The sequence below is a fragment of the Schistocerca cancellata genome, chromosome 6 (assembly GCF_023864275.1).
Source record: "Schistocerca cancellata isolate TAMUIC-IGC-003103 chromosome 6, iqSchCanc2.1, whole genome shotgun sequence".
Taxonomy (NCBI): Eukaryota; Metazoa; Arthropoda; class Insecta; order Orthoptera; family Acrididae; genus Schistocerca; species Schistocerca cancellata.
In genome coordinates this window covers 10544401-10564703 of record NC_064631.1, presented here as the reverse complement: position 1 = coordinate 10564703, position 20303 = coordinate 10544401, and positions in this window count along the sequence as shown.

Here is a 20303-nt window from a genome sequence, read left to right as displayed (position 1 = left end):
CAATGGCGATTACTCGATCTATTATAAAATCCGACAATGATACAACCCACTACAATCGTAAAAATTATTAAATCTGAAGAGGAAAGCACCACCCGATACCAGGACATATGCCCATCTTCAGGTGCATCCGTAAATTTTTAAACGATTAATAATATCTACTCACACAGTTAAGATAATCAATGCTAAACAGAACGAACAGAAGTTCTTAGGGGAAAAAAAAACCTGTACGTACATTAAAATGTAGGTGCACAAAGAATGCGTGACTATGGTTAAAATGGGTTAAAATAACTTCAAATATGTTAACACTGTGCATCCTCGGTACAAGGCACGCAAGAGAATATCCTCTTTAATCCCTGGTCGGCCAGAAAGCCTCCCTCAGAGGAGGACAACGGTCCAGGCTTAGGGGCGCCCCACGCGTGGAGTCGCGTGATGAGGGATGGGCGGTCTTTCGAACACTGTGTTGCATAGACATCCATCAGACCAGTACGAAGTACAACCCAAAGCTGAAATGCCGGAGGGCAGTTGCGTGCCCGTAAATCGCTAACGCTACCTAGTTATGCATCTTTTGTGGCTCGAAATTTTAATGTACACAAAGGTCTCATTTTTTTCTAAGAATTTCTGTACGTTCTGTTTAGCTTTGATTATGTGTACCATGTGGATAGGTATTATTACTCATTTAAAATTTAGCAGATGCACCTAAAGGTGAGGCACATGTTTCGATGTCGGGTAATGCTTTCCTTTTCAAAAGTAAATAATTCTTACAATTGCAACGAATTTTATCATTGGCAGTGAACAACAGTTGTGGATTTCCCGTCAAGATAAACGGACTAAGAACTATTGCATCAGCCGAAAACTGCTTTTAAACTAATTTCCGTCTAAGTCATTCTGTTACTTAACTTTTACTGCTTTTGGTTATTACAGTGTCCACTTTCTTAGAAAGCCCTTCCGCCAAATCTGCCTTTGACGTGGCAATTTCATCTTTAAGCGTTTTCCTTTTAATTCAAACTAATGTTCATCCCACTCACTATGTTCGACTAAGCTTCATTATCATTCGTTAAATGACTAAGGGAGGCCACAATCTGAATTAAAATGTAATAAAAGTTTGCTGATTCTGCATTTATTCACCCAGACTTACACCAAGTTTATCCTGCTCCTGCTACTCTTTTGATGGATCTTTCAACAGTGTCCCTATTTTTACACTGAAGAAAAAACTTGGCTTCATCTTCGAGATATGAGATAACATCGTGTAAACGTTGTCAGTGCACACATTTTATTTCTGTTTATATTCGGTGGTACTGAACTGCAAGTGTTTTTCTTCCCCATCTAATCATAAAAAGCTGAAAGTCACGTCGCCATTTATCCCAGAGCAAGAGGACCCAGCTGAGACAGCTACCTGCTGCTCACAGTTTATGTTACAAACAACGAGTCCCCGTCAGCTGGTTCTCAAGTGCGCAACTTCTTCGTGCAAACGTACCTCGTGGACGTTGATTTTCCAGCTCTGCACACTCACGGATCGACATGTCATGTAAGAAAGGATAGCTCTTCTGTACCGTCCAATATTGAACGGAAATTCCAAGAAGCTCGCAATCTTATTGAATCAAAAGACGACAAATCAGAATCAGAAATCTCAATACTTGAGTCAAATTTAAAGTTTCAGGTGGCTGTGTACACAGCCTCAACTGTGTGATTTACTTACGAAAGCTGAGGTCACGAGTATCTCTGTCGTATAAAATGTAAGTAAATTAAGAATAATAGAACCTAAAACTAACGAGCGACCAGTAAATGTTGATGTTAAATTAAATAATTGTCAAGAATTTCCTTTTGGGGACACTTTCACAATAATTTTATATGGGACAGCATTTTCTGTGGTTGAAAAGTACCACCCAGTACATTATATTCAATGTTGTTGGTATGATTTTGTATCGGACATGACATAGTCTTTATCAAAAGACCTTAATAAGGAGAAGCTGTGACATGAGAGAAATCTCAATAAACTACAGAATTAACGTAATCAGGAGTTTAAAAACATTGGCCAGTTCCGAAAGGAAACTGTGCACCGAGGGTTCCGTATAGACAGTTTTTTTTGTATAGACAGGTTTTTTATTCTGGAATCGTGCATCTCAGCGATTTGTACCTGTTATCGTCACTGATACTGGCAAGGTGTTGCTCTCAGGGATAAAACGACTTTGCAAAATGCTTTAATTTGAAGTCTTAAGTCGGGTAACGAACGACAAAAAATTGTTTATGCCTATGATATAATTACAGGTTAACAATTTCAGATTTTTCCGTTTACTTGTGCTGCGAAACCATTCATCCTGCCAGATTTCTCGATTCCACATAAACGGGAAGTGCCGGCCGTGGTGGGCGAGTGGTTTTAGGCGCTACAGTCTGGAACCGCGTGACCTCTACGTTCGCAGGTTCGAATCCTGCCTCGGGCATAGATGTGTTGTAAGAGGTATGTGCTGCCTGCGATATGTAAGCTGTAAGAGAATCTGAGACCAAAGAGCAGTGTTGACTGCAGTACGAACTGTGTAGCAGTAGCAGTAAGTTGTTGCTAGCGGGCAGTCGCCTGCCTGCGCTTGTCAGTCCTGTCTGGTGTATCATGTTGGCTGGGCCGGTCACGGTGCAGCGATGCCGGAGCCTGAGTATTATTGTATAAGGTAAAAAGCAGCCTCGCGCATATCTAGTAATGTTATGTGAACTCCCATGTAAATCTTTTAAAAATGTCCTAACAATAATCTTCGTGATATAAAGTAATTTCTAAAAAAAACATTCATTTCAATTTAAAGAATTTACTAATTTCTTCAATCCATGATCATTCCTATTGTTGCAAAAGGAAAATCAGTAGCTTCCTTTCATTAATGACAAATCTATCGGCCAGCATTGCACAGAGCTGTTCCGGAAAATTTTTATATAAGAGCAGATATATTCGCCGTTTTTATTGAGGTAAGAATTTTTCCTTTTTTTATTCAGAATGATCTTACAGGGCCATGACGCAGCGCTGCTGTAGTCCAAATTCTACCAGGTTACTGAATTTATTTTTTACTACGAGGTTTAGGAATTTTTCTGTTTCGAGCTTACATTAAATGAGAAAACAATTTTGTGTGTACATTAAATGTGAATGTATTCCTGTACGGAGGTTATAAATGGAAACCAATTTTGTTCTGAGGTTACGCAAAAATTAAAATCACCATAATTTTTTTTTTTTTTTTTTTTTTTTTTTTTTGGTGGGGGGGGGGGGCGGAGGTTACACTTGGCGACAACGGCCAGGATCGTATTTCTTTGTGAATCTCTGAGGAGTAGTCATATATCTGCTCTTATTTACTTAAATGTAGTTTGCATCTGGGGCAACACATTTACTAATTTGTCACTCTTTCTTTCACAGATCATCGGCAACTTATTGCTCTTTGTTTTAATTGTGTTTGTTCTATTTTTTTGCTTCGTCTTTGTTTCATTTTGTGCTTATTTTTTTATTTGTGAAAAATGTTAACAGTACATCGCGATGTACAACGAGTGAAACAGCCGACTATAATAATTTGACCGATAATACTTGTGACACTCAGTGTCTTAATGATAGTCGTCCATTTACAGACAATCAGTGCGTACCGATCACTAGTAATGATTTTAATTCTAATGATGAGCAAACAAATTCAATTGTGTCCTCTGTTAATTTAATGACAATTGATGACGCGGCACGTTCCATTACAGTGAACGCTGCCCAGTTTGACACACCCGGTTTGCAAAATTTACGTAATGAACAGATAAATTTTTCTCACGAAGATGAACAATGTAGTCAAAATACGTCAGATTTATTTGATTCCGCACATCTAATTGGCGAACCTATTCAAGAATCAGAGAATGACCAAATGGTTACACAAAACGCGACAAAAGCAGATACATTATCACACAGCACAGAGAATACAGTAGCTAATTTAGGCATGGATCGAGTTATAGCATTAATGCTAAAACTTAATGAAAATCTCAAACAACAAATTAATGAAAATAATGAAAATCTCAAACAACAAACTGAGAAACTAGACAACAATTCCAAACAGTCGAAGAAAGAACAAGACGACAATTACAAACGACTCAATGAATCGAACAAACAGTTGAATGAAAATCTCAAACAACAAATTAATGAAAGTCTCAAATAGTCGAATGATAAGCAAGATAACAATTTCAAACAACTTAATAAACAGAACAAACAACTTAGTGAACAGATTACAGCTGTTGCCGTGCAATGTCATGATACTAAAGAACAATTACGCGAGGAAATTAAGGCTTGTGCTAGGAACAGTAGTGAAGAAATTAGATCTGTGGCTCAAGAATTAAGGAATACGCAAGCAGCTACAACTAAATTACTTCAAGATGAAATTAGTGCGGTCGCTAAACAATGTTCCGAAAACGCAACACAGTTACGCAACGAGTTTAAATTAATGTCAGCAGGACTTTCACACACACTGTACGTGAAAGTAGATACGAAATTTGACCAACAGAACAGCCAAATTGACGAACGTTTTAATCACCACCTACAAAACAGTGAAACGCGTTACCGTACACTTATACAGGAACAGAATAAAGTAAAGCAACAAGTCATGGAAACAATTACTGCACAGAGACAGGAAGATAAGCGTAAACTATTTAAGAAAGCAAAAACATACGTAGACAACAATATTACTACACTATCGGACGAAATTAATACTATCTATCAGTTGAACACCGAATTACATGATGAAATCTCTGATCTTAAAACAAAAACAGACACACACACACACACACACAGTAGACTTTCAGACAATGACCAACAGACTTGAAAGGTTGGAACTAATGCAGGATTCCGATGCCATCAAAGCAGACGCTAAAAAATTGAACGAAACCACACGTGAAATACAAAAACAAATTAATGCTTGTGATACTAAAAAAGATGAGCAAGTAAAAGCACTGACTGAAAAATATGATGAATTGGCCAGTCGTGTTGACGTTATCGAAAGTAATAATGACACCTAATCAGACGATACTTCACCGATTTCGTTTAATCTACATCTACATCTACATTCTACATTTATACTCCGCAAGCCACCCAACGGTGTGTGGCGGAGGGCACTTTACGTGCCACTGTCATTATCTCCCTTTCCTGTTCCAGTCGCGTATGGTTCGCGGGAAGAACGACTGTCTGAAAGCCTCTGTGCGCGCTCTAATCTCTCTAATTTTACATTCGTGATCTCCTCGGGAGGTATAAGTAGGGGGAAGCAATATATTCGATACCTCATCCAGAAACGCACCCTCTCGAAACCTGGCGAGCAAGCTACACCGCGATGCAGAGCGCCTCTCTTGCAGAGTCTGCCACTTGAGTTTGTTAAACATCTCCGTAACGCTATCACGGTTACCAAATAACCCTGTGACGAAACGCGCCGCTCTTCTTTGGATCTTCTCTATCTCCTCCGTCAACCCGATCTGGTACGGATCCCACACTGATGAGCAATACTCAAGTATAGGTCGAACGAGTGTTTTGTAAGCCACCTCCTTTGTTGATGGACTACATTTTCTAAGGACTCTCCCAATGAATCTCAACCTGGTACCCGCCTTACCAACAATTAATTTTATATGATCATTCCACTTCAAATCGTTCCGCACGCATACTCCCAGATATTTTACAGAAGTAACTGCTACCAGTGTTTGTTCCGCTATCATATAATCATACAATAAAGGATCCTTCTTTCTATGTATTCGCAATACATTACATTTGTCTATGTTAAGGGTCAGTTGCCACTACCTGCACCAAGTGCCTATCCGCTGCAGATCTTCCTGCATTTCGCTACAATTTTCTAATGCTGCAACTTCTCTGTATACTACAGCATCATCCGCGAAAAGCCGCATGGAACTTCCGACACTATCTACTAGGTCATTTATATATATTGTGAAAAGCAATGGTCCCATAACACTCCCCTGTGGCACGCCAGAGGTTACTTTAACGTCTGTAGATGTCTCTCCATTGAGAACAACATGCTGTGTTCTGTTTGCTAAAAACTCTTCAATCCAGCCACACAGCTGGTCTGATATTCCGTAGGCTCTTACTTTGTTTATCAGGCGACAGTGCGGAACTGTATCGAACGCCTTCCGGAAGTCAAGGAAAATGGCATCTACGTGGGAGCCTGTATCTAATATTTTCTGGGTCTCATGAACAAATAAAGCGAGTTGGGTTTCACACGATCGCTGTTTCCGGAATCCATGTTGATTCCTACATAGTAGATTCTGAGTTTCCAAAAACGACATGATACTCGAGCAAAAGACATGTTCTAAAATTCTACAACAGATCGACGTCAGAGAGATAGGTCTATAGTTTTGCGCATCTGCTCGACGACCCTTCTTGAAGACTGGGACTACCTGTGCTCTTTTCCAATCATTTGGAACCTTCCGTTTCTCTAGAGACTTGCGGTACACGGCTGTTAGAAGGGGGGCAAGTTCTTTCGCGTACTCTGTGTAGAATCGAATTGGTATCCCGTCAGGTCCAGTGGACTTTCCTCTGTTGAGTGATTCCAGTTGCTTTTCTATTCCTTGGACACTTATTTCAATGTCAGCCATTTTTTCGTTGGTGCGAGGATTTAGAGAAGGAACTGCAGTGCGGTCTTCCTCTGTAAAACAGCTTTGGAAAAAGGTGTTTAGTATTTCAGCTTTACGCTTGTCATCCTCTGTTTCAATGCCATCATCATCCCGGAGTGTCTGGACATGATGTTTCGAGCCACTTACTGATTTAACGTAAGACCAGAACTTCCTAGGATTTTCTGTCAAGTCGGTACCTAGTATTTTACTTTCGAATTTACTGAACGCTTCACGCATAGCCCTCCTTACGCTAACTTTGACATCGTTTAGCTTCTGTTTGTCTGAGAGGTTTTGGCTGCGTTTAAACTTGGAGTGAAGCTCTCTTTGCTTTCGCAGTAGTTTCCTAACTTTGTTGTTGTACCACGGAGGGTTTTTCCCGTCCCTCACAGTTTTGCTCGGCACGTACCTGTCTAAAACGCATTTTACGATTGCCTTGAACTTTTTCCATAAACACTCAACATTGTCAGTGTCTGAACAGAAATTTTCGTTTTGATCTGTTAGGTAGTCTGAAATCTGCCTTCTATTACTCTTGCTAAACAGATAAACCTTCCTCCCTTTTTTTATATTCCTATTAACTTCCTTATTCAGGGATGCTGCAACGGCCTTATGATCACTGATTCCCTGTTCTGCTCTTACAGAGTCGAAAAGTTCGGGTCTGTTTGTTATCAGTAGGTCCAAGATGTTATCTCCACGAGTCGGTTCTCTGTTTAATTGCTCGAGGTAATTTTCGGATAGTGCACTCAGTATAATGTCACTCGATGCCCTGTCCCTACCACCCGTCCTAAACATCTGAGTGTCCCAGTCTATATCTGGTAAATTGAAATCTCCACCTAAGACCATAACATGCTGAGAAAATTTATGTGAAATGTATTCCAAATTTTCTCTCAGTTGTTCTGCCACTAATGCTGCTGAGTCGGGGGGTCGGTAAAAGGAGCCAATTATTAACCTAGCTCGGTTGTTGAGTGTAACCTCCACCCATAATAATTCACAGGAACTATCCACTTCTACTTCACTACAGGATAAACTACTACTAACAGCGACGAACACTCCACCACCGGTTGCATGCAATCTATCCTTTCTAAACACCGTCTGTGCCTTTGTAAAAATTTCGGCAGAATTTATCTCTGGCTTCAGCCAGCTTTCTGTACCTATAACGATTTCAGCTTCGGTGCTTTCTATCAGCGCTTGAAGTTCCGGTACTTTACCAACGCAGCTTCGACAGTTTACAATTACAATACCGATTGCTGCTTGGTCCTCGCATGTCCTGACTTTGCCCCGCACCCGTTGAGGCTGTTGCCCTTTCTGCACTTGCCCGAGGCCATCTAACCTAAAAAACCGCCCAGCCCACGCCACACAACCCCTGCTACCCGTGTAGCCGCTTGTTGCGTGTAGTGGACTCCTGACCTATCCAGCGGAACCCGAAACCCCACCACCCTATGGCGCAAGTCGAGGAATCTGCAGCCCACATTGTCGCAGAACCGTCTCAGCCTCTGATTCAGACCCTCCACTCGGCTCTGTACCAAAGGTCCGCAGTCAGTCCTGTCGACGATGCTGCAGATGGTGAGCTCTGCTTTCATCCCGCTAGCGAGACTGGCAGTCTTCACCAAATCAGATAGCCGCCGGAAGCCAGAGAGGATTTCCTCCGATCCATAGCGACACACATCATTGGTGCCGACATGAGCGACCACCCGCAGATGGGTGCACCCTGTACCCTTCATGGCATCCGGAAGGACCCTTTCCACATCTGGAATGACTCCCCCCGGTATGCACACGGAGTGCACTTTGGTTTTCTTCCCCTCCCTTGCTGCCATATCCCTAAGGGGCCCCATTACGCGCCTCACGTTGGAGCTCCCAACACCTGAATTCCAAATTTACAGCAGACAATCAGTGAGATAGGTTCGTCCAATAATACATTACGTAGAGAATTGTCAACTTTACAGCAAGAGATAACATAGATGAAAAATGTTTCAGCCTTTAACACGTCACAGCAAACGCCACTTTGCGAACACTTGTCAGACTCACACAGCCAGTATAATTTAGGTAATTTACAGAGTTTACGTGACTTAGATTCCGAACATTCACAGATAAACAGATTATCATGCAATCGTGAACCAGTTCACACATTCAGAGACGATAACGTTGATTACAAGCAATTTTTATCCGTAAAAAAATTTGAGGTACTTAAAAATGACCGAACACGAATTCACGCTTTGGACTGGATACGACAATTTGCTTTTGTATTTTCATCAGCTTGGCCTGTTATGCAGAAACTGGCATTGGACTGGATACGACAATTTGCTTTTGAATTTTCACCGGCATTGCCTGTAACGCAGAAATTAAAATTTATTTGTAGCGCGTAATTGACCTCAGGGGATTCATTACACTTAGATGAATATGTGCCGTAGCGTGCACAGGGCCCCGAGCTGTAGTAGTGCTATTTCATCTTTAGTTTTCTGCACTGCTGCCTTCTCTTCTACTATCCTTTATATCTATCAAAACAGCTCTTCAACTATCGATCTATCTAGAATTAAGAATGAGTAAAGAAAGCTGATATGACGAGTTTTACCGAAAGTGACAATTTTCATTAGACGCTCCAGAAATGACAACCACGAGTACTTTAATAGCAGACAAAATTTTAATCATCAGTATGTACAAAATTTTCAGCAGTCGCAAACACATTTTGGTAACAATAGAGGGTTTTCACCGCAACAGCATCAAAGCCAGCCGGTTAGCATACCTAACCAACAATGCAGTCTGCAAGCTTTAATGTTTCGCCGCCTACACGCATAGCATTGGCTCCACCAAATAGTAACGCACCGCAACAAGGAAACCAGTACGTACAGAAAACACATCATTTCAATTTCTATCGCAACGCGCCATATAGCACTGACTATCATGACAGACGTAAAAAGAATGAGCACAATTTTCAGCGTACGTTTAATAACAGTCGGTCTTATCAGCAGCAAAATCATCCGCAACTACATATTATCATGAATGAACCACACAGTAGATATCATCCCGAACGTAATACGTCAGGAAGAAATAACAGAACAGTACAAATAGTGGAAATGCCATAGCATCCTCCCGCAAATAACAGCATGTCAGATAGAATTTGACTAGATACAGTACAGGTTGCATCTTCCATCAACGTAAGCCATACTTTTGACACACAGAATATTGTTCATGAAAATGTTATTAGTTTTGACGACATCCGATACAAACTTTTGCATGAAAGACAGAATCACAACGTATGTAGACAATATTCTTATTGCAGAAGCCAACTGGTCTGAACACAATCTGATCCTTGAACAACTGTTACAAACTTTTCGTGCACAAGGACTCACAGTTAATCTCAGTAAATCGCACTTTGGGAAAACTTCTATAAAATTTCTTGGACATGTAATTTCAGCAGAAGGCATTGCGCCTGACCCGGAAAAACTTCAAGCTTTACGTGACATTACTGTTCCTACGACGAAGAAACAATTACGCAGATTTCTGGGATTAATTAACTTTTTTCGTAAATTTATTCATTACTCTGTTTTAGACACCCCTAGATTACGTAAGTTGACGGGTAGACACACTATTTGGTCCTGGGATAGCCAAGAACATTCTGAATTTGTGAATCTGAAAGAAGCTTTGTTGAATGCACCATTTTTATCACATCCAGATCTTACTAGAAATTTTTCCATTGCCACCGATAGTTCTAACACCGCTTTAGGCGTACACATTTTTCAGGAAATTGAAGAAGATGGTTGTACAGTAATTAAAAACATCGCCTTTGCGAGTCGCATTCTGTCACCTGTTGAACGCAATTATTCTGTCACAGAACTTGAAACATTATGTGTTGTATGGGCATTTACGAGATTTCGGCATTTTCTTTATGGAAGACACACTACCGTTTACACAGATCATAGAGCTATACAGTTTTTACTTTCCGCAAAATTTACACACGACAGGTTAAGCAGATGGAAACCTTATTTACAGGAATTTAATTTTACAATTGTTCACATTCCCGGTGCACAACATATTGTAGCAGATGCACTATCCCGTTCTCTCAGCAACAATCAGCAAGACATCGCAACCAACTTCTGCAAAGCAAATTTCAGCGTCATGTGTATTCAACAAGTTGCATTTGAAAATTTCATTTCGGCGTCATTAGGAGACATAGCACAAGAACACAGCAAAGACAACGTATGGAAAGAAATTAAACACCTTTGGCAAGATAGGAATAATGTTACCATTAGAAACCATTACACTGTACGCAATAATATTCTGTTTCGCCGCTCTCACCCTGACAGCAACATTTGGTTACTATGCACTCCTGACGAACTTGCTAACAAATTAATTTGGTATACTCATTTAAGTTGCGCACACTACGGAGCCAGAAAATGTTTTCTTATACTGAGACAGAACTGTTACTTTGCCAACATGGAGAAACGTATTCGACGAGTTTTAGCGTCATGTAAAATCTGTCAGAAAGCTAAGTCAGATACGACTTCACATATTCATCCATTACATCCCATTGTACCTGTTAAATTGAGACACATGGCCGCTGTAGACATTTTTGGTCCGATTCCCAGAACTAATAAAGGTTTTTGCTACACCTTTGTCGCTGTTGAACTCACTTCGTAATTTGTTACGTTCACTCCGTTACGCAAAGCTACTGCTAAATCTGTTTCGAATGCATTTGTAAAACACTTTTTTATTCCATGTAGGGCATGTATTGAACGTAATTTCCGACAATGGACCACAATTTCGATCTACTATATGGACAGGTATGTTACGAGCTAGAAACATTTCTCCTATCTATATATCCAGGTACCATGCTTCTTCGAACCCTTGTGAACGACTAATGAAAGAAATTGGTAAACTGTGTAGAATATTCTGCCATAAAAAACATATTGATTGGGATACACACATACTGTCATTCCAGGATGTAATTAACCACTATGAATCTACTATGCTATCTCCGACTGTTATAATGAAAAATGTTGAACCACCTAACAAAATTAAAGAATTAGTATCCTTTCGTACATCTCGTTGACTACGACATTGCGCTGAACAACATCAAACGTGCCGCAGAGCGCCGGAGAAGACAGCAAAAACAGATTTGTACACGCCGTGACTTTCATGATGATGATGATGATGTTTGGTTTGTGGGGCGCTCAACTGCGCGGTTATCAGCGCCCGTACAATTACCCAGTCTTTGCTCAGTCCAATTTCGCCACTTTCCTGGATGATGATGAAATGATGAGCACAACACAAACACCCAGTCATCTCGAGGCAGGTGAAAATCCCTGACCCCGCCGGGAATCGAACCCGGGACCCCGTGCTCGGTAAGCGAGAACGCTACCGCGAGACCACGAGCGGCGGACGTGACTTTCACATTGGACGTACACACTATCTATCCAACAGAGGAAAAAAATAGATGTAGTAAATTTGAGCTTCTATACGCAGGTCCATATCGAATTCGCAGCATTCCTCACCCAAATTTAGTGCACGTCGAAACTCTGAGAACCAGAAAAAGAAATGGCAATCACCATGTCTCCAATATTAAACCCTTTATTGAATGAACATACTTTATGATTTATCACACTGTAATGCCATTTCCTGATTTTTATATGACCACTTATGCAATTATATTTATGTGACTACTTACTGATGATAATCGTATTTTTTCTTGGCAAGTGCCCGGCAAGGTAAGGTTAGCAGGTCGCTTTTCTTGTCGTTACACATCAGACCGTGCACATTTTCCATTTTTCATGTATGTATGATTGCTTTCCTGTTTGTTTGTTTGCACTATAAAATGTTTAAGATGTAACAAACACCAGTTGACTTTGACATTTTGTCTTATCATATCTCAACATCGTGATTATTTTATTTTATTTTTTTTTTTTTGCTACTACATTATGATACTCTGTGTACATTTTTGCACCTGATCACTGTCTATGTTTTTGACATAATACTTTTCTGTCATGCTATGCTGTATGCTTAATTATATCACTAGAAACCAGTTTTTATTTAATGGGTATATGATTTAAATGCAAGATATTAATCCTTGTTCATCAGTTTGAGAAAGCAATAACGTGTAAAAGAAATAAATTAAACCACAGTGGATTACTATGAAATGGGAATTTCACCTTCAGAATGAACGCAAGAAGATGCAATACTTCGTCACGAAGAGTAAATGGATCAGAATTAACAAGAATTAACAAGAATATACGATACACATCGTAAGATAGCAGTCTTAACTGCAAGGTTCGCAAGAGAGCTTCTGTAAAGTTTGGAAGGTAGGAGACGAGATACTGGCAGAGGTAAGGCTGTGAGACCGGGCGTGAGTCGTGCTTCGGTAGCTCAGTTGGTAGAGCACTTGCCCGCGAAAGGCAAAGGTCCCGAGTTCGAGTCTCGGTCGGGCACACAGTTTTAATCTGCCAGGAAGTTTCATATCAGCGCACACTCCGCTGCAGAGAGAAAATCTCATTCTGGAAACATCCCCCAGGCTGTGGCTAAGCCATGTTTCCGCAATATCCTTTCTTTCAGGAGTGCTAGTTCTGCAAGGTTCGCAGGAGAGCTTCTGTAAAGTTTGGAAGATAGGAGACGTGATAGTGGCAGAAGTAAGGCTGTGAGACCGGGCGTGAGTCGTGCTTCGGTAGCTCAGTTGGTAGAGCACTTGCCCGCGAAAGGCGAAGGTCCCGAGTTCGAGTCTCGGTCGGGCACACAGTTTTAATCTGCCAGGAAGTTTCATATCAGCGCACACTCCGCTGCAGAGTGAAAATCTCATTCTGGAAACATCCCCCAGGCTGTGGCTAAGCCATGTCTCCGCAATATCCTTTCTTTCAGGAGTGCTAGTTCTGCAAGGTTCGCAGGAGAGCTTCTGTAAAGTTTGGAAGGTAGGAGACGAGATACTGGCAGAAGTAAGGCTGTAAGACCGGGCGTGAGTCGTGCTTCGGTAGCTCAGTTGGTAGAGCACTTGCCCGCGAAAGCAAAGATCCCGAGTTCGAGTCTCGGCCGGGCACACAGTTTTAATCTGCCAGGAAGTTTCATATCAGCGTACACTCCGCTGCAGAGTGAAAATCTCATTCTGTAAACATCCCAAGGCTGTGGCTAAGCCATGTCTCCGCAATATCCTTTCTTTCAGGAGTGCTAGTTCTGCAAGGTTCGCAGGAGAGCTTCTGTAAAGTTTGGAAGGTAGGAGACGAGATACTGGCAGAAGTAAGGCTGTGAGACCGGGCGTGAGTCGTGCTTCGGTAGCTCAGTTGGTAGAGCACTTGCCCGCGAAAAGCAAAGGTCCCGACTTCGAGTCTCGGTCGGGCACACAATTTTAATCTGCCAGGAAGTTTCATATCAGCGCACACTACGCTGCAGAGTGAAAATCTCATTCTGGAAACATCTCCCAGGCTGTGGCTAAGCCATGTCTCCGCAATATCCTTTCTTTCAGGAGTGCTAGTTCTGCAAGGTTCGCAGGAGAGCTTCTGTAAAGTTTGGAAGGTAGGAGACGAGATACTGGCAGAAGTAAGGCTGTGAGACCGGGCGTGAGTCGTGCTTCGGTAGCTCAGTTGGTAGAGCACTTGCCCGCGAAAGGCGAAGGTCCCGAGTTCGAGTCTCGGTCGGGCACACAGTTTTAATCTGCCAGGAAGTTTCATATCAGCGCACACTCCGCTGCAGACTGAAAATCTCATTCTGGAAACATCCCAAGGCTGTGGCTAAGCCATGTCTCCGCAATATCCTTTCTTTCAGGAGTGCTAGTTCTGCAAGGTTCGCAGGAGAGCTTCTGTAAAGTTTGGAAGGTAGGAGACGAGATACTGGCAGAAGTAAGGCTGTGAGACCGGGCGTGAGTCGTGCTTCGGTAGCTCAGTTGGTAGAGCAGAAGCCCGCGAAAAGCAAAGATCCCGAGTTCGAGTCTCGGCCGGGCACACAGTTTTAATCTGCCAGGAAGTTTCATATCAGCGTACACTCCGCTGCAGAGTGAAAATCTCATTCTGTAAACATCTCAAGGCTGTGGCTAAGCCATGTCTCCGCAATATCCTTTCTTTCAGGAGTGCTAGTTCTGCAAGGTTCGCAGGAGAGCTTCTGTAAAGTTTGGAAGGTAGGAGACGAGATACTGGCAGAAGTAAGGCTGTGAGACCGGGCGTGAGTCGTGCTTCGGTAGCTCAGTTGGTAGAGCAGAAGCCCGCGAAAAGCAAAGGTCCCGACTTCGAGTCTCGGTCGGGCACACAATTTTAATCTGCCAGGAAGTTTCATATCAGCGCACACTACGCTGCAGAGTGAAAATCTCATTCTGGAAACATCCCCCAGGCTGTGGCTAAGCCATGTCTCCGCAATATCCTTTCTTTCAGGAGTGCTAGTTCTGCAAGGTTCGCAGGAGAGCTTCTGTAAAGTTTGGAAGGTAGGAGACGAGATACTGGCAGAAGTAAGGCTGTGAGACCGGGCGTGAGTCGTGCTTCGGTAGCTCAGTTGGTAGAGCACTTGCCCGCGAAAGGCAAAGGTCCCGAGTTCGAGTCTCGGTCGGGCACACAGTTTTAATCTGCCAGGAAGTTTCATGTCAGCGCACACTCCGCTGCAGACTGAAAATCTCATTCTGGAAACATCCCCCAAGCTGTGGCTAAGCCATGTTTCCGCAATATCCTTTCTTTCAGGAGTGCTAGTTCTGCAAGATTCGCAGGAGAGCTTCTGTAAAGTTTGGAAGGTAGGAGACGTGATAGTGGCAGAAGTAAGGCTGTGAGACCGGGCGTGAGTCGTGCTTCGGTAGCTCAGTTGGTAGAGCACTTGCCCGCGAAAGGCAAAGGTCCCGAGTTCGAGTCTCGGTCGGGCACACAGTTTTAATCTGCCAGGAAGTTTCATATCAGCGCACACTCCGCTGCAGAGTGAAAATCTCATTCTGGAAACATCCCCCAGGCTGTGGCTAAGCCATGTCTCCGCAATATCCTTTCTTTCAGGAGTGCTAGTTCTGCAAGGTTCGCAGGAGAGCTTCTGTAAAGTTTGGAAGGTAGGAGACGAGATACTGGCAGAAGTAAGGCTGTGAGAGCGGGCGTGATTCGTGCTTCAGTAGCTCAGTTGGTAGAGCACTTGCCCGCGAAAGGCAAAGGTCCCGAGTTCGAGTCTCGGTCGGGCACACAGTTTTTATCTGCCAGGAAGTTTCATATCAGCGCACACTCCGCTGCAGAGTAAAAATCTCATTCTGGAAACATCCCCCAGGCTGTGGCTAAGCCATGTCTCCGCAATATCCATTCTTTCAGGAGTGCTAGTTCTGCAAGGTTCGCAGGAGAGCTTCTGTAAAGTTTGGAAGGTAGGAGACGAGATACTGGCAGAAGTAGGGCTGTGAGACCGGGCGTGAGTCGTGGTTCGGTAGCTCAGTTGCTAGAGCACTTGCCCACGAAAGGCAAAGGTCCCGAGTTCGAGTCTCGGTCGGGCACACAGTTTTAATCTGCCAGGAAGTTTCATATCAGCGCACACTCCGCTGCAGAGTGAAAATCTCATTCTGGAAACATCCCCCAGGCTGTGGCTAAGCCATGTCTCCGCAATATCCTTTCTTTCAGGAGTGCTAGTTCTCCAAGGTTCGCAGGAGAGCTTCTGTAAAGTTTGGAAGGTAGGAGACGTGATACTGGCAGAAGTAAGGCTGTGAGACCGGGCGTGAGTCGTGCTTCGGTAGCTCAGTTGGTAGAGCACTTGCCCGCGAAAGGCAAAGGTCCCGAGTTCGAGTGTCGGTCGGCCACACAGTTTTAATCTGCCAGGAAGTTTCATATCAGCGCACACTCCGCTGCAGAGTGAAAATCTCATTCTGGAAACATCCCCCAGGCTGTGGCTAAGCCATGTCTCCGCTATATCCTTTCTTTCAGGAGTGCTAGTTCTGCAAGGTTCGCAGGAGAGCTTCTGTAAAGTTTGGAAGGTAGGAGATGAGATACTGGCAGAAGTAAGGCTGTGAGACCGGGCGTGAGTCGTGCTTTGGTAGCTCAGTTGGTAGAGCACTTGCCCGCGAAAGGCAAATGTCCCGAGTTCGAGTCTCGGTCGGTCTCACAGTTTTAATCTGCCAGGAAGTTTCATATCAGCGCACACTCCGCTGCAGAGTGAAAATCTCATTCTGTAAACATCCCAAGGCTGTGGCTAAGCCATGTCTCCGCAATATCCTTTCTTTCAGGAGTGCTAGTTCTGCAAGGTTCGCAGGAGAGCTTCTGTAAAGTTTGGAAGGTAGGAGACGAGATACTGGCAGAAGTAAGGCTGTGAGACCGGGCGTGAGTCGTGTTTCGGTGGCTCACACAGTCGTGCTCAGGCACTCGGCCAGTGCACATCGCGCGGTGACGGGCGGTAAGTCGGGCCAGTGTTTACGTCGCGAGCAGTGCTGCGGTGGAGAGCTGAGCAGCGTGTGCGAGCGCTGTTAACGTTTGTTTCTGTACCACTGTTGTAAGTAAGATGTCGACAATTAACGAAGCGAACAGCGTTCAATGTGTTTTCGATCGTGCTGCCTTGCGACCGACGGCTTTTGAAATCCATGAGTGGATTTTTGAGGATCTGAAATTGCCGGAAGATATAGTCGACACGTTCCAGTTGGACTTTGTGCAGTACTCGTTATTTATCAAATTTATTTCGAGTGACACTTATGAGAAATTCGTTGAGGAGCATGCTGGTGTGAGACCATTTCGTCATAATGATGGCAGTATTAGTAACGTCCAAATCGTGCCTTCGGGATACGGAGTGAGAACCGTCAGGGTATTTAATGTGCCACCCGAGTGCCCTAATGATCTGATTGCACGTTCTCTGTCACTGTACGGCGCTGTTTTGTCAGTTACCAATGAAAAATGGTCGAGTGCATATCGCTACCAAGTTAACAGCGGGGTGCGAAGTATACGTGTCGACTTAAAAAAAGCATATACCTTCGTATGTTGCCATTGGCGGCTGTCGTGCACAGGTAACTTACATTGGACAACCCCCTACCTGTTCCATCTGCCATTCAACGGAACATCTGCGGATGAACTGTACACGTCGACGTCCATTTCAACTTCCACGGGAACATCCTGCAGACGCTAGTGAAAAGCTTGTTCCGCTATTGAGTGAGGTAGTCGCGGGGACGGTACCACCACCTCGGCAGCCGGAACGTGTTAGCGATGCGGAGATGCCAGTTCAGGTGGAATGCAGTGCCAAAGACATTCGCGGTAGGACGGATGTCGATCCGGCACCGTCATCCTCACCGGGGCAGTTACCGCTGGATACCAACGATGCCCCAGCCACCTCTGAAACTAAGCCGTCTGAGATACAGGAGCGGGTGCAGATCAGTTTGCCTGAGCCACCCCTATCGGTAGAGACCGCAGCAGAATCGAAGAAAGGCCGTCGAAGGAGAAGCAAAGGGCATCGTAGCAAAGAGGAAAAGTCGGATGATTTGCGACCCGTACACGTGTCAGAAAGTGGCAGCGAGTCTGAACCTCAATCTTCTTGCTCCGTGCGAGGCGAGGACACAGCGAGGCAAGAACGCATTCGAGAACAAACAAAACATCTGAAGGCACTACTGAGTGCTGAGAGGGAACAGAGCACTGTAACGGCAAAGAGGAAGAGCGAACAGAGTAGCGAGCAGCTACAGCAGCGCTCCCGCAGGCACTCGCTGACGTCAGTCGCAGCCCCGCGTGGTGGCCAGGCGGACGCGACCACGCTGACAGACTCAGCCGGCGGTGGCGGGCAGGGCGGCGCGCGCACCGCGCAGCACCCCGACAGCAATGAGCCGTGGTGGCGGCAGGACGAGGAGATGCAGCAGTAGCTGCTCTCGCGCATGACCATCGCGCTGCGACATTGCCACTCTCTGACCCGTCATTGGTTTTGACATTTCGTTTCGTACTCCAGACGTTCCCAACGAGTTTGATACAACGCCGTCGAGAAGGACGATCCAACACAGAGCGCATTGTCCTCTGAACCATCATGTGCGATAGCCAAACCTACAACGTTACCACACTTAACGTCAATAGAATTCAAAGTGCGGTGAAACTCCGTTCGCTAACTGATTTCTTGTATGGTACCAGCGTTGACATTGCCCTCCTACAGGAGGTAGTCACAGTCTTAGAAGTGCCCGGTTACGTTCTCATTGATAACATCAATCTCCAGGATGCTGTAGGCACTGCCATACTTCTGCGCGACGGTATACCTTTTACGGATGTGCAGCGGCTGCCTAGTGGTCGTGGCATTTCTCTTCGAGTGAATGGTGTGCAGATTGTTAATGTGTACGCCCCCTCAGGTAGCACTCATAAGAGAGATCGCTCAACATTTTATAAAAACGAGGTTCCCATTCTTCTTAGCGCTTATCGTGCACATCTCATCCTCGGTGGTGACTTCAATTGTGTGCTCAACGATAGAGACCAAACTCCTGACACGAACAGATGTATCGAACTTGAACATTTAATTCGTGGCATGCGTCTTCACGATACATGGCAACAACTGCACGGTGAACGGGTAGCGTACACCTACGTAACCAGTCATTCTGCCAGTCGGCTGGATAGGATCTATGTGTCCGAGGCCCTCCAGCGACACGCTGTGAACTGTGACATAGCTCCTGTCAACATCTCCGACCATTGTGCGTATCAGTGTTACCTTAACCTACACCGCCAGCAAATATACCGCGGGAAAGGCTACTGGAAATTGAATGTCAGCCTTCTGCAGGATGCCCAACTTGAAGAGGAGGTGAACATAACGTGGCAACAGCTCCAGCGGCAACGTCGTCGTTACGATAGCGCTCTCCAGTGGTGGACTCAGTGTGCTAAGCCTAAATTACGCCTCACCCTCATGAGTTACGCCCGACAAAAAAGCTTTTGGCAGAAACAGACTATTGAGTTTTATTATCGCTGTTTGAGAGAACTGTACAGTCACGCTACCAATCCTTCTCGCGATATCGACATAAAGATCAAACGATATAAAGCGAAAATCACGGCGATACAACGCCAACGAATGCAAGGCATCATCGTGCGAGCCCACCCCAAGGACGTTGCCGCCGAAGAACGGGCCTCTCTGTACCACATCCTGAGAACGACGAAACGGTGTAAGGCCATGTTGATTGAAGCCGTCGTTGATGACGCTGAGAATGCCATCACGAAGCAACGTGACATCATCTCGCACGTCTACGACTATTATAGTCAACTTTACAAGAAGCAAGCCGTTGATGAAAACTCGTGCGACGATTTTCTTAGGACGTTGAACTGTCGCTTGTCACAACAGGATAATGAAAATCTGGAATCTCTTTTCACAGAGGACGAAATCCGACTGGCGGTCCACAGTGCAAAGAAAGGGAAGTCACCAGGACCCGACGGTCTCAGCGCTGAGTTTTACCAGCGTTACTGGAACCTCCTCGGTCCGACATTCCTCCAGATAGCGAATGAACTCTGGCACCTGGAAGTTATACCCAAGGCATTTACGGAAGGTATCATCCTGCCCTTACCGAAAAAAGGGAACAGCAGGAAGGTCGAAAACATGCGACCCATCACACTCCTGAATGCCGATTTCAAAATCATCACCAGATCGATTAAGCTAAGGATGCAAACCGTTATGCACAAGGTTTTGGGCAGTTACCAATACAGTGCAGTGCAAGGCCGAAGTGCAATTTCAGCAGCCTGCGATTTGAGGGACATCATCTGTTCGTATGCTGTAACCAAAGGACAGGGCGCTCTGATCTTTCTAGATTTTGAGAAGGCTTATGACCGTGTACGTCATGACTTCCTCTTTAAAAGCATGGA